This window comes from Sturnira hondurensis, unplaced genomic scaffold, assembly GCF_014824575.4.
Source record: "Sturnira hondurensis isolate 20B ecotype Veracruz unplaced genomic scaffold, ASM1482457v3 Scaffold0013381, whole genome shotgun sequence".
NCBI classification, from domain to species: Eukaryota; Metazoa; Chordata; class Mammalia; order Chiroptera; family Phyllostomidae; genus Sturnira; species Sturnira hondurensis.
In genome coordinates, this window is record NW_028086012.1 from 693,957 (window position 1) to 709,832 (window position 15,876).

A 15,876-nucleotide genomic window follows, 5' to 3' on the forward strand; every position below is an offset into this window, starting at 1 on the left:
TATGTGCTCAAATCTCTCATTCCAAAATAAAACAAAAAAAACCCCACGAGCCTTGTATTTCTCTTGCCCTTATTCACCTTTCCTTCACAGTCAAACTTCTAGGAAAAAATAGTCTACATTGGTTTGTTTTTATTTCATCTTAATCCTTTAAATGAATTCAATCTGGTACCCAATTTTGGATTTGAAATGCTCTCATGAAAATCATCAATGATCTTCTAATGGTCAAATCCATGAGGATTTGTGTAGCAAACCCATTACAGGGCATATCTCTCCTGGATAAAATTCCTTTGGTTTCTTTGACACTGTATTTCTTCCTACCTTCCTAATTGGTCTATTAATTCATTTCATTCTCCTCTTCCTCTATGAACTCAGTATCTGCTTTGCACCAAGATTCTAGTTCTATTCTCATTTTATACACTTGGACTATTTTATTTACCATCAGAGCCTTTACTTTTGCTGCTGACCTTCTAAACACTTCAGCTTAGACCCAAGAGTCAGATTTCTGTATTTTTATAGGTTCCCTACAGGAACCTCCAACTTAGTACCTTTAAAACCAAACTCATCCTGTGTCCATTTCAAGCATATGCTTCTTGCATTTCCCTCACTTGATTAACAGTATCACCAAACCAGAAGTTTGATCAAGACAGAAAAAGAGAACACTCCAATTCTCCCTCCCGCTGGACAAATTTTCCAAATCCATCTCCTACACTCAGCACCATTCTAACACCCACATCTCTTCCTGCTGACTATACTAAATCCAAATTCACAGAGTTATTTAAAAAGCAACCACACTCTTACAAACCCTAACCCTGAACTACATTTAATTGGTCCATGAGCAGCCAAACTGGAACTGATAAAAACACACGGTATGAAACAAATAGTAAAAATATTAGTGGCATAGCCTTGCTTTTATTTGTCCCTGAAGCCTATATGAAACCTTCAGTGTGGCTGGTTCTTCAAATCATTCCCTGGATTCTATGATCCAGAATAAATTCCTCTTTTTAAGTTGATCCGAGCTAGATTACTACTTATAATCAAGTCCTAACTGATACAGGGTCCAAATGAAATCATTTGTCAAGTGGCCCTTCTCCACTAATTTAAACACACACACACACACACACACACACACACAATTATCTTTCTAAACCATAAATAATTCTGTATTATACTTTCCTTTAAAGGCCTTCAACAGCTCCCTACTGCCCAAAGTACTCATTCATTTGGCACTTACAGGGTAGGGCAAAAGTAGGTTCACAGTTGTTCATACCGAAAAAAATACAGTAACTAATAAATGATAGCAAGAATAAACTGTGTTTTGTATACCCACAACCATAAACCTACTTTTTGCCCCACCTGTCTTTATTAGGAAACCACTATGTGGTAGGTATTGTGATGATAATCCCCCTTCCTCACAGAATTAGAAAAACAGACAGAAAACAATCACCATTTTTACTTAATAATTAAAACAACAGATGTAAAATCTTAGAAATAGCTACAACTCAATTTCACATGGTATGCCACAGAGAGAGAAGCAAGGAGGGAAAGCATCACAGTGCTACATTCATTGTACTGTTCTTTCCACTGTTCTATTTAAAAATCCTCATACTACTACTGAAACGAGTGGTGGGAGCTACTGCAGAGCCCCGCGGTTGCCGTGTGTAGTGAGTGCACACTGCGGCGGTGGGCACGCACTGTGGCTGTGAGCCTGGCCATGACAGAGCAGCTCCACCAGGATCAGGGCATCACCCTGCGTGGAAGCACCGGTATCATAGTCGAATTCTTCTCACTTGGCACCAACAGCATTTATCCCTCTGAATCCTTTACTCAAGTGCAGAAATAAGAACTCACCTCGCTTATAACTACTGACCCTGAGCTCATGAAATACCTAAATAATGTGGTGGAATAACAAAAAGACTAGTTAAACAAGTGTTCAGTTCAGAAACTGGTGGTATTCATCTCAAATACTGAAAGTGGTGAGGTCCTTGAAAGACAGCAGTTGGATAGTGAGAGTGACAAGAATGCCAAAGATGACAGTACACCCAGAGAAAAGTCTCAGAAAGCTCTCTAAGATGAAATTCGCTGATTGATCAGAGAGAACTCAGCTACGGTAACGTTTCTGCCACTGTTAGAAGTTTCTTGTACATATGATCTGCTCAACTGTAGACAAAGATTTAGTTGTACCTGAAATGTAGAAGAGTTTGAGACCACAGTTCATTAATATTTTGGAGCAAGTCCATCTGCATTCCTTCACTACTAAAATACAAAAAGTAAACAGCATGGTGGCCTACAAAATCTGTGTCCAAGACTGAAGACAAACCTAGAACAGTAATGTAATTCTCAAATGTGTATTTCCCAAAACCAAGTCTACTATAGTTTGTGTTGTATTCCACTGACTAATTATTAGATAGGGAAAACTTAACATTACACTTTAAACTGTACATAATTGTTCATTTTCTGGTACCTGTTTGACTTTCCACAGAGTTCACATAATTTTTTAATATACTATTCAAAAAGGAACTGGAAAATTACATCGGCACTGTAATATCAATTTTTTGAAGGCGGTAACTAGATGGAAAAACTTTAGCTCTAGCCTTGGCTGGCAAAGCTCAGTGGATTGAGCGTGGGTCTGAGAACCAAAGGATCGCAGTTCGATTCCCAGTCAGGGCACATATGTCTGGGTTACAGGCCAGTTCCCAGCAGGGGATGCACGAGAGGCAACCATATGTTGATATTTCTCTTCCTCTCTCCTTCCCTTCCCCTCTAAAGATAAAAACAAAAACCAAAACAAAACAAAAAATCCCAAACTGTTGCTCTAAAGCTAAATGCCTTGACCTTTTGGTCAAGTAGCTTGACTGAGAATACAGGTAAATATAAATTAAAACACAGCAAAAGAAGTCTGAATATTCAGAATCTTTGTTTAGCTCCTAAAGTAACTGATAATCCACAATAACAAAATAATGCTGGTAGGTCCTTTTGCCACTTATTTCATTTGTACAGTTTCTATACTGAAAAAATCTCCAATTATTTGACTTCATATATGTAATTTACACTTACAAAACTATCACTATTCTAAGTTTCAGTGACACAGAATTCTTAAATGTGTCTTTTTATGTTTTGTAAAATCATGTTTTAAATGACAATGATAAAGTTAAATGTGCATGTTTTTTTAAAAAATTCTCAACCAGATCACATAATGTGCTCAGTAACTGTTTAATGAATGGAAAGAATATGTTTTTCACGTGCTCAGCAGTTTAATCTAAGTTCCACAGCAAGTGAGAAAATATTAAAAAATAATATTGCTAGCAACTTTCAAAAGTTCTACATTTAAATTAAATCTGGTACTGGACGAGCCAAGATGGCAGAGGAGTGAGTGCAAGTTACATTAACTGCCTCCTAGGACCAATCTGGAATTACAACTAAATTGTGGAGAAATCACCTGGAACAAACAACTAAACATTAGTGAGACAGAAATCTTATAACCAAAGACAGACAGGGCTCAGCTTCAGCACAACATGACTGGTAGGGAGTGTGGTGGAGATGCGAGAGGGCTGGCTGAGAGTCCATGGGTGGCAGGTGAAGTGCCTGAGGGATATTTAAGCAGCCAGTTAGAACCCCCTGAGAAGTGTGGGGACTAAACCCTAAGCTGGATTCCCAAGCCTAGAGCACCAGAGTCCAAAAAGTACACAGATAACATTCAGCTGCAAAAATGGCAGGGTTGCTCTCTGCCAGAGGCGGACAGCTGGAGACACAAAGAGCTGTTTAAAGGGCCAATGCATAAATTTTCATTTGCAGCCAATTACCCTGGCCTCCAGCAAAAGGTGTGTGTGGGTGAGGGGAACAGAGCAGACTAGAGACGCTTGAGAGACTAGGGATGGTGACTTTGGGGACAGAATTGAGAGAGTAGCTTCAGGGATCCAAGTGCTGAGTCATCCCCTATACTGCAGTGGTCATCTTGCTCAGGCAGACCACTCTCCTCCCAGTGGCCCCAGACTGAGGGGAAACAAAAGCCCCACCCCTGGGAGTGACTCTGCTCTGCCCTGTGGTGCTTAAGCCTGACTGCTGAGTGCAGGGTGACTAGATTAACTGAGAGAGTCAGCCACAGAGACTAGATCCCTGAGAGTCTTGAACAGGCTGCCTAAGGTCAGAAGGAGTCACCATCAGACATCACCAAAGGCAGATCCAGAAAGAAAAAACAGTGGTAAATACTAGACACTACCAAGAAGAAATCTACCATGGTCTTCTCCATGATTTGCGAAATTGTCTTTCCTGAATAGCTTTTTAACATTCATTCTTTGTCCTTCAAGTTTGTGCCCTTAAATCACTAGATTTTATATTATGGTTTATTTCAATTCACATATTTTGCCCTCCCTTCTCTTACCCTGTTTTACCTTCTTCTTTCCTCTGACCATTTTTGTTTTAAATTTTATCTTCTCTCTTACTACAATTTGTTTCCATTCCACACTCTTACTATTTCTCCCCCATCCAGCCTCTCAAAACCAATTTTCTTATCAATGGTTAGCTCACATTCTTTCTCTCACTCTTAAAAAACCCATGTTCTCTCTGCCCCTTTAGCAATCTTTGCTCACTGGTTGTGAACAAGGTATATTTGTTGCATTTTTCCAATTTTATCTCTAGATCTCCACTAATTTTGTATTTTAAATTTAAATCTCATTCCCCTCTTGTACTCTTTTTTTGTCTGAAATTTTAATTTTACCCTGTTTTAGCCTGTTTTTTTCTTTTCTTTTATCCTGCCCTTTTTTTCCTTTTTTGTCTCAAATTTTAATTTTTCCCTTAGTTTGGTTTTCATTCCTTACTCTTAGTATTTCCCCTTTCTCTATCACCTCAAAATCACTTCCCTTTCCTCTAGAAATCTCTTAAGCTTTTCTTTCTTCTTCCCCTCTTATTCCCATCCTACGTATATTAATTTTAGCTCACTTGTTGATAGTGCTGTGATAAATCTTTCTCTCCAATTTGGTTCTTTTTTTTAAATATTTACTTTTTCTTTCACTCTCACTTTATTGTATATTACTTTCTTTTAATTTCTGTTTAAATCTAATACTATACGCTCCCCTTTACTTACTCTATTCTGCCTTCTCCATTCCCTTTTTAACTTATAATGTAAATTTTACTTTCTCTCTTCACATTGTTCCAATTCCCTACGCTCATTACTGCTCTTCCCTCTACTCTCTCAAAACCATTTTTTCTTTCATCAGGTCATCTCATAATTGCTCTCCTTTCTTGTAATAGTCTTAATTTCTTTACAGCCTTAATAATACTGGATCATTTGCTGTTGATAGTGGGATTGCAGGAAGAAGTTATTTTTGCAGGTGTGGGTTTGTCTCCTGGGCTTTGCGATTTTGTTCTGGCAGCACCTGCACAACAGCACACAAGGCATGGTAGATGGAATGACCCCTGGTCAACCAGCTGGAGTTAAGAACCCAATAAGGAACAACCCAACAACAATCAAAACCCAATTATAGTCCTGGCTGGTGTGGTTCAGTGGATTGAGTGCTGGCCTGGGAACCAGAAGGTCGCTGGTTCAATTCCCAGTCAGGGCATATCCCTGGGTTGCGGGCCAGGGGTCCCTAGTTGGGGTTGGGTGTGTAAGAGGCAACTGATCAATGTAATTCCCACATGTTGGATGTTTCTCTCCATGTTGGATTGTTTCTCTCTCTCATTTTCCCTCTTTCTAAACATAAATAAATAAATAAAATCTTAAAGACAAAACAAAACAATTACATCCAGAGAACCAACATAAACAGCATAAAGGGCATCCAAGAACATCAAGTGCAAGGAGATTAAGGAGACTGCACACTGGATCACAAAGCTCTCCTACCATAAAAGTTCACACCACAAAGACAGGGAGTCAAAAGAGATCAATTTAAGGAGCAGAAGCAAACAAGAAGAGCCTCCAAAAAATGGGAAGACAAAGAAACAACCCCCAATCAAAAGGAAAGAAGGAATCCCCAGAAAGAGTGATAAATGAAATCGAGGCAAGTGAATTATCAAATATGGTATTCAAAACAATGGGTAAAAGGAAGCTCAATGAGCTCAGTGAGAATTACCAAAAACCACAGGGAAGGTCCAAGGAACTCATGTAAACTACACCAACATGAAAAAGGACATAGAAACTAGAGCCAGGGGGAAAAGAAGAATACAATTTCTATATTGAAGAATGCAGTAGAAGGAAATCAAAAGCAGGCTACTTGACGCAGAGGATCCCCAAAAATTAAAAATAGAACTGCCGTTTGACCCAGCAATTCCACTGCTGGAAATATACCCCAAGAATCCCAAAACACCAATTCAAAAAAACTATACATCCCAATGTTCAGAGCAGCATTATTTACAATAGCCAAGTGCTGGAAAAAGCCTAAATGCCTATCAGTAAATGAGTGGATAAAAAAAACTGGTACATTTACACAATGGAATACTATGTAGCAGAAAGAAAGAAGTCCTACTTTTTGCAACAACATAGATAGAACTAGAGATTATGCTAACTGAAATAAGCCAGAAAGTGAAGACAAATACCATATGACCTCACTTATAGGTGGAACTTAATCAATCAAACCAAACAAGTGGGCAAAATAAAACCAGGGACATGAAGAACAAACTAACAGTGACCAGAGGGGAGAGGGAGGGGGAAAGAAGAAAAGAAGGGGAAGGGTCAAGTCAAGGAACATGTATATAATGAACAAGGACAACAGAAGTGGAGGGGGATTTGGAAGTGGGAGGGGAGGCAGGGTATGGGAGAGCAATGGAGGGAAAGTGGGACAACTGTAATTGAAAAATTTTAAAAAGTGACTCAAAACAGTAACTTTTAATATAATAAACTTAATATCTATACATTATACCTAAAATTTAATTAAATTTCATTTATAATAGTATAAAAATTCAAATATATAGGGATAACAAAATATATACAAGACCTCTATTCTGAAAACTACATAATATTGCTAAGAAAAATGAAAGAAGATCTAAATAAATTGAAAGACATTTCTAATAATATACACAAATAAAAATCAATACTGATACAGAAATAAGTATTAATATTTAATATTAAGACATAAATACATGGGAATACATAAACTAATAGAATGTAATAGAAATTCCAAAAAGAAATTCCAATGTATACAGAACTTAAATACATCTGAATGGTACAAATTCAGTGATGAAAAACATCTATTATTTAGATGAAAAGATAAATTTTTAACATAGTAGCACAATCAGCTACTCATCTAAAAAAAAACTTAGAACTGCCCTGGCTGGTGTAGCTCAGTGGATTGAGCATGGGCCTGGAACCAGATGATCGCGGTACAATTCCCAGTCAGGGCACATGCCTGGGTTGCAGGCCAGTTCCCGGCAGGGGCCAGTTCCCAGCGGGGGATGCACGAGAAGCAACCATACATTGATGTTTCTCTTCCTCTCTCCTTCCCTTCCCCTCTAAAGATGAATAAATAAAATAAAATAAATAAATAAAAAACTTAGAACCCGATCTTATCCTAACTCCAAAAATATATTTCAAATTAAATACTAAAATGCTAAAATATAAAATAAAAAGCTTTAGATTATAAAATTTTATTAAAAGGCATTAAAGATTTAAATGAATGGAACACATACTAGGTTTACAGATAGGACAACTCAATGGCATCAACATGCCATTTCTCTCTCTCGATTTACAGACTTAAGACCATTCCAATCAAATTCCCAACAAGATTTTGTTGTTACCTGTTTAATTTTGTTAGGGACTTGGTGAGGTACTTCTAAAATGAACAGTGGCAAGAACAGTCAAAACATTCCTGAAGAACAATTTACAGGGATGTGAACCATCAGATTATCAAGATTTGGTACGTAACTAAATTAATTAAAACAACATGGTATTGGCACAGGAATAAAAAATAGTCCAATGGAACATTAACTGAGAACATGGGAAAAAAGCCCTCAGTTTTAACTTTGTAGATCACTAGGAAAAGGAAGTAGTATTTCTAAATGGTAGCAAAACAATGTTAGCATTAGGAAAAGAAAGAAAATTAGTATTTTATTTTAACCTAACCCAAACCATAAAAAAATTAAATCTAGGATAATTCAACAGCTATATGTAAAATGTAAAATCAATCAACATTTTAGAAGGTAATATCAGAGGTCTTTCTGACCAACCTCAGCCTAGAAAAGGTTTTACTAAATATAATGGGGGCGGGGGGGAGCAAACCATAAAGAAAGACTGATACATTTTTAAATCATTCAACTACATTAATTCCTGCTTATGCAAAGACTTTATAAAAGCAAGTCATAAATTAGAAGTTTACCCTTCACAATATTCAGAGTACTCCTATAATTAAGTCCAACAAACCAATAGTAAGTGGAAAACAGATTTAACTCAACAGTCATTTTGCAGAAGAATGTGAAATGGCTAATAAATATAAAAATGTATTAAACTAAATTATTCATTGGGGAAATCCAATTTTAAAAAAATTAATTCCATGTTCTACCCTCCGTATTCACAAAGTTCAAAAGTGTAATAACATCAAATATTAGCCGGGTGCATACTGATCAAAACTCTAACCAATGAATGGTAAAAGTATAAATAAATAAAACTATGAGAAAAATATGTTTGGCATTTCTAGTAGAGTATAGACCTCCCAGGCCTAAGCAATAACCTCCCCGAATATACCCAATATACCCCAGAGCAGTGACAGTCTATGATAACTTAATGATAAACTATGTCTGCACACCAAATCCCTATATAACTCACATACAAGGAATGATTTTCACATTTTAAATGATTTCATTGTCTGACAGGTGGAAATTTTGTTAAATTAAATTCAAAATTTTACTGGAAAAAATATGTTAACTCCTTTATGTATTGTCTATGGTTGTTTTCATGCTACAAAAGCAGAGTTGAGTTGTTGCAACAAGACAGTATGATCTATAAAGTCTAAAGTACTTTAGACTAAATAGCTAAGAACCATATGATTTCACTCATGTGGGATATAAAACTGAAACTCATGGACACAGATATGTGGTAGTTGCCAGAGGGTTAGGTTTCGGGGATGAAGGATGGAGGGTACCTAATGTATGGTGGCAGAAGATGGTCTGACTTCAAAGCGGTGGGCACAAAGTACAATATAGAGATCTAATATATAGAGTTATCCACTGGAAACTTATGTGATCCTACTGATTGTCAACCCAATAAATTTAATAAAAATTATTTTTTAGAAAAAGAAGTCATAGCTGTGGCTCAGTGCCAGCCTGCAAACCAAAGCGTCACCGATTTGATTTTGTCTAGGGCACATGCCTGGGTTGTGTGTGGGTCAGGTCTCCAGTAGGGGGCACATGAGAGACAAACACACATTAATGTTTCTCTCCCTCTCTTTTCCCCCCATTCCCCTTTCTAAAAATAAATAATTTTTTTTTAAGTTACAAACTTAAATAAATAAAGCAAGCAAGAAATTGTTTGGTTTCCAAGGAAGGGGAAAAATAGAAGAAAATACTTGCAAATCAACAACAAAAAAACAAATCAATTTAAGTCCCAATTCAAAAATGGGCAAAGGACTTGAATATACATTTCTCCAAAGAAGATGTACAAATGGTCCACAGACAAAAGATGCTCAATATCAGTAATCACTATAAAAAGGCAAATCAAAACTACAATGAGATTATCAGTTCACCACCATTAGAATGGCCATTATCTAAAACACAGAAAGTAAAGTGTTAGCAAGGACATGAAGAAACTGGAATCCTTGGGCACTGCTGGTGTGATGTAAAATGATGCAACCACTACGGAAACATTATGGCATTCTTCAAGTTCTTCAAAAAATTTACAATAAAATTACTATATGTATCATTTCTGGGTACATATCAAGGACAAATGAAATCTGAATCTTAAAGAGATATTTCCATGCTTGCAGCATTATAAACAGCCAGGATACAAAGGCAACCTAAATGTCCATCAAGGAATAAATGAATAAACAAAATGTGGGATACCCATACGATAGAGTATTATTCAGCAATAAAAAGGAGATTCTGACATATGTTACAACATAGATGAACCTTAAGGGGAAAGTTAAATTTTTGTCAAATGTGTATACAAATTTCAATTTTGCAAGATGAAAACGTTCTAGAGATCTTTTGCACAACAATGCAAATGTACATAACACTACTGAAATGTATACAAAAAATGGGTAAATGGTAAATTTTACATTATGTGTTTTTACCACGATTTAAAATAAATAAAAATTAATAATGTTTATATAATAAATTAATATATCTCTGTGGTAAGAGCCACATCCATCAATACAGTTAAATACCAAAAATGTATGAGAAAAAGGAAAAGTGATAACACATACATTATGATTCAAAAAAATACAAAATTTGACCTGGCTGGTATAGCTCAGTGGATTGAGTGTGGGCTGTGAACCAAAGGATCGCTGGTTAGATTCCCTGTAGGGTACATGCCTAGGTTGTGGGCCAGGTCCCCAGTGGGGACTATGTGAGAGGCAATCACACATTGATGTTTCTCTCCTTCTCTCCTTCCTTTCCTCTCTAAAGATAAATAAATAAAATCTTTAAAAAATACAAAATTCAGCCCTGGCTGGTGTAGCTCAGTGGATTGAGCTCGGGCCTGCGAACCACATGATCGAGGTTCGATTCCCAGTCAGGGCACATGCCTGAGTTGCAGGCCAGTTCCCAGCAGGGGATGCACAGGAGGCAACCATACACTGATATTTCTCTCCCTCTCTCCTTCCCTTTCCCTCTAAAAGATAAATAAAATCTTTTAAAAAAATTAAAAATTAAAAATATACAAAATTCATAAGCAAAATTTAAAAATGTATTAATAATGCAAACATAGTTAAAACTATAAAGAAAGGCAAAGAAAGAGGCAAAATTCAGTACAATGGCTATTTGAAGAGAGAAATAAAATTGAACTGAGGAATTGGCATCAAAGGCATGATGATAATGTACATTTTTTAAAACCTGGGTGGTAAAACCAAGGTTTTTTATTGTTATTTTTTAAATGTCTCACTTTATAAATATTATGTGTTTACTTATGAGAACAGTTTTCTAAATATTCCAAGAAAACTCCAGAATAGTATATAATCAAAGTATAAAAAACTTTTTAAAGAATGAAAGCCCTGACATTGAACTATCAAATGTTCAGGTTAAAAACATTTCTTTGGGAAAATATGGCACAAAGAAAAGGAAACAAAGCAAAAAAAAACAACAAAAAACCCTTACACTATATTATTAATAGAACTGTAGGCCTGGCTGGTGTGGCTCAGTGGATTGACTGCCAGCCTACCAATCTAAAGGTTGACGGTTCAATTCCTAGTCAGGGCACATGCCTGGGTTGTGGGCCAGGTCACTGGTTGGGGATTCGCAATAAGCAAGCAATTGATGCATCACTCACATGTTGATATTTCTATCTCTCTAAAAGTAGGTAAGTAAAATCTTAAAACAAATTAACAAACCTTTAGGTGATGCCCTGACCAGTGAGGCTCAAGCAGCTGGGTGGCATCCCCCAAAGCAAAAGGTCACTGGTTTGATCTCAGGTCTGGGCACATGCCTGGGTTGTGGGTTCAGTCCCTGCTTGGGGCACATACAAGATCAGTGTTTCTCTCTCACATCTTGTGTCTCTCCCTCTCTTTATCCCTCCCTTCCCCTCTCTCTAAAAATAAATAAGTAAAACAATTTTTAAAAAAGACCTTTAGGCAATGCATTCTAAAAGTTAAATTTTCTGAATGACTAAGTGATTGTCTATCTATTTAAATGTATACCTGAATCTTCTTTCAGAATTATCCTTTACTATGCTTACTGTGAATCACCTTAACAATTCTCATTGCACTATAAAACAAGCTTATAACTTGGCATAAAAAATACTTTATGAAATAGGGAGAGGATATTTATTTAACAAATATTTATAACTATACTATACAGGAGCCAGTAAAAACGTTAAACTTACTAAAAAGCTGCTTAAATTCAAATTTGATAGGAATTAACAAAATGCAAATTAAAGTTAACACTGATATTTCACATCTATCAGATTGCCAAGCATAAAGAGCTACAATACACAGTAATAAGTATAGTTGTCATTACATGTTTCTGATGGAAATGTAAGCATTGAAGACTTTTTGAAAAGCAAACTAGCAACATATTAAATTTACATGTATATTCTTTATTCCACAATCTCCACTCTTTTTGTAACCTATCCACAAATATAAAATTACTAATATATATAACACACATTAAGGATTTTTAACACATCATTTTTTATCATGGCAAAATAACAAAAACAATATGAACACCTAAAAACAAGGCAAAAATTACTTACTATACATCTCAATCATGGAATGTTACACTATAAGAGTCGGAACTATTCCAGCTGAGGTAGAGGGATATCAAGTACACTCAAGTGAAAGAAGTAGAGAAATGTATGTATATAATAGTCCCATTTGTTAAACAAATGAAAAATAAAGACCTCCAAAATCCCTACATAGATATTTATGTATATAATGATTTTATGAACACTGAAGAAAAACATGGAAGGCTACCTACAAAGCTATTGACATGGGTTATGAGAGGGTGTAAATAGGACCAATGATATGGAAAAGAGAGGCAAGGCCAAAGGAGAAGTGCAAATGTTACTGTTAAAAAAATCACACATGATCAGATTTGTGCAGTTGTGTTTATGTATTAGAAGAAACAGTTAATGTTGTTAAAGATCCAAATACAGACCTATAGAATGATTTTTTTAAAACCATCTCCCAGTATAGGAAAAAAAGTCCTATGACAGGATTATGTGCTGTGACAGCCAACTGCATTTCCAAATATGGCTGCATCAATACCTCCCATCTACATGCTTTTCTACAATGTGACCTTGACCCTTCTCCTATAAAGAAGGGAGGTCTGTATCTTCTCCTGAATTTAAGTGGGCTTGGGACTTGTTTATAGCCAAGAGAATATGGTGGAAGTTATACTGTGTGGCTTCTGAGACCAGGTCAGAAAAGATGTTATCTTCTACCTTATTTAAAAAAGAGTACTGAATTACTCTTTTGCTTTTGGAGCCCTGAGCCACCATAAATAAGCCTGACTACCTGAGTCTGCCATGCTATAAGGAAGACAAGGCAATAGGGAGACCTTGTCTCCTAGGCCAGGCTAGACATAAGTGAATAAACTTTCAGATTATTCCAACACCAAGCCACTCAACTTTTCAAATCTTCTCTACCAATACTCAAGACTCTGTGAGAAAAAAAAAGGCATCTCCAACATACCCTTTCTGAATACATAAATGACAAAATCCATGAGCATAACAAAATTGTTGTTTCATACCACTAAGTTTGAGGCAGTTACTTAAGCAGAATATACCAGTAATCAATTATAATGCAAATTCAAACTACGTTTTTTTAAAAGAGTTTTTTTAAAAATTTTATTTATTTATCTTTAGAGGGGAAGGGAAGGAGAGAAGGAGAGAAACATCAATGTATGGTTGCCCCTCGTGAGTCCCCTGGTGGGAACTGGCTTGCAACCCAGGCATGTGCCCTGACTGGGAACTGAACCGCGATCGTCTGGTTCGCAGGCCAATGCTCAAACTACGTTTTATCTTACACAATTTAGACAGTAGGCTCTAGAAAACTGTGTTAACTGCCTTAAAATATAATAGTAGCCCTGGCCAGGTAGCTGACTTAGTTTCAGCATCATCCTAATATGCCACAGTTGCAGGTTCAATCCCTGGGCAGGGCACATAAAAGACTCAACCAATGAATGCATAACTAAGTAAAACTATAAACTGATACATCTCTCTCTTTCTCTAATCAATAAATTTAAAAAAAATATAAGTGACAATAGTGTTGACAAAGTCAAATTTCTAAAATATGCATGTTAGATACTTAAAATTCTCCTGCAAAATAACTTATGAAGAGCAGTCGTTTCTAAATTAACATTCTTTAACATAATTAGGTTAAATTAACAAATGATCAGTAGACACCTGACTTTCATCCCTGTATCTGAGAGAACACGTACTCTAGATAGTAAAAATTTTATTTCTTAGATCTTTTCATTGGAAAATGGGTGCGCACCCTGTATTTGGAATTACCTTACATTCAAATATTTGCAACATACTTTAACTCTTTTTTTTGAAAGATTTTATTTATTTATCTTTAGAGGGGAAGGAAAGGAAAGAGAGAGGGAAAGAACATCAATGTATGGTTGCCTCTCCTGGGTCCCTCGCCGGGACCCGGCCTGCAACCCAGGCATGTGTGCCCTGACTGGGAATCAAACTGAGATCCACTGGTTAGCAGGCCCTTGCTCAATCCACTAAGCTACACCAGCCAGGGCCATACTTTAACTCTTTATCAAATTCTTATACTACTGATCATCCTAAACTACAATACACATACAAATTATATCTTCTTTTCAGTGTCAAAATTTCCCTGCAACCAATCAATTTTAATAATAACAATCTTAAAATATATATATTGCTGCAAATTGTTTGCATAATTACATAATATACCTTTTAGCAATACAAAAGAAAAATTAGTTTAGTCCATTTCATTCATTTAAAACATTATATAATTTAGGACTTCCGCCAAGATGGAGGCATAGGTGGAAACACTGTGCCTTCTCCCACAACCAAGTTTGAATACAACAAAAGTTTTGGAGAACTAGGACACACCCAAAGACCAGAAAACGGAATTATACGGAAGTCCAACAGCTAGAACCGTTCAACGGGGACGGGAAGAGAGGCGGAGCCAGCAGCGGAGCTGGGTCGGGCAGGACAGATCCCCCAACCCAGGCGTGCAGGCAGCCCGGAATCAGACTGAGTTGCCCTGCTCTGGTGAAAACCTAGGGCTCCGATCCTGCTACTTAACAGGCACGAACAGCCCAAAAGATGGCGCAAGAAGAACTCAAAGTCCCAGAGCTAATTACTCTAAGCGACCAACAGATTGCCAGCCTCTCAGAAGCCCAATTTAAGACACTATTTATCAGGATGCTCACAGAATTGGTAGATTAGTCACAAATTAGAGGAACATATGAAGGTTAAACTAATTGAAATGAAGGGAGATGCACAGGAAACCAATAGTGATGGAAAGGAAACTGGGACACAAATCAATGGAATGGACCAGAAGGAAGAACAAAACATCTGACCAGAAAGGAATGAAGAAATGAGAATTCAAAACAACGAGGAGAGGCTTAGGAACCTCCAGGACATCTTTAACCGTCCCAACATCCGGATTATAGGGGTACCAGAAGGGGGAAAGAAACAGCCACGAGTGGAAAACTTATTTGAACAAATAATAAAGGAGAACTTCCCCAGTCTGGCAAAGGAAATAGACTTCCAGGAAATCCAGGAAGCTCAGAGAGTGCCAAAGAAGTTGGACCCAAGAAGGAACACACCAAGGCACATCATAATTACATTAGCCAAGACTAAAATGAAGGAGAGAATCCTAGAAGCAGCAAGGGATAAGGGGACAGTCACCTACAAAGGAGTACCCATCAGACTGTCAGCGGATTTCTCAAAAGAGACCTTACAGGCAAGAAGGGGCTGGAAAGAAGTATTCCAAGTCATGAAATCCAAAGACCTACAGCCAAGATTGCTTTATCCAGCAAAACTTTCATTTAGAATGGAAGGACAGATAAAGTGCTTCTCAGATAAGGTCAAGTTCAAGGAGTTCATCATCACCAAGCCCTTATTATATGAAATGCTAAAGGGACTTATATAAGAAAAAGAAGATGAAAAATATGAACAGTGAAAGGACAGCAAACACACAGTTATTAACAACCACACCTAAAACAAAAGCAAACCAAGAGGACAGCTAGATCAGGAGTGGAACCATAGAAATGAAGAACACATGGAGGGTTAGAAACAGGGGGGTGGGAGGAGGA

The 15,876-nt window shown here is 36.9% G+C and overlaps 1 protein-coding gene and 1 pseudogene across 3 annotated transcripts in view; one reads left to right on the forward strand and one right to left on the reverse strand.

Moving 5' to 3' along the window:
• The window catches only part of ZMYM4 (zinc finger MYM-type containing 4), a 142,837-nt gene that overhangs the window by 54,291 nt on the left and 72,670 nt on the right, over positions 1-15,876 (reverse strand). The window lies entirely within an intron of this gene.
• Positions 1,386-2,368, forward strand: LOC118997684 (mitotic spindle assembly checkpoint protein MAD2A-like; annotated as a pseudogene).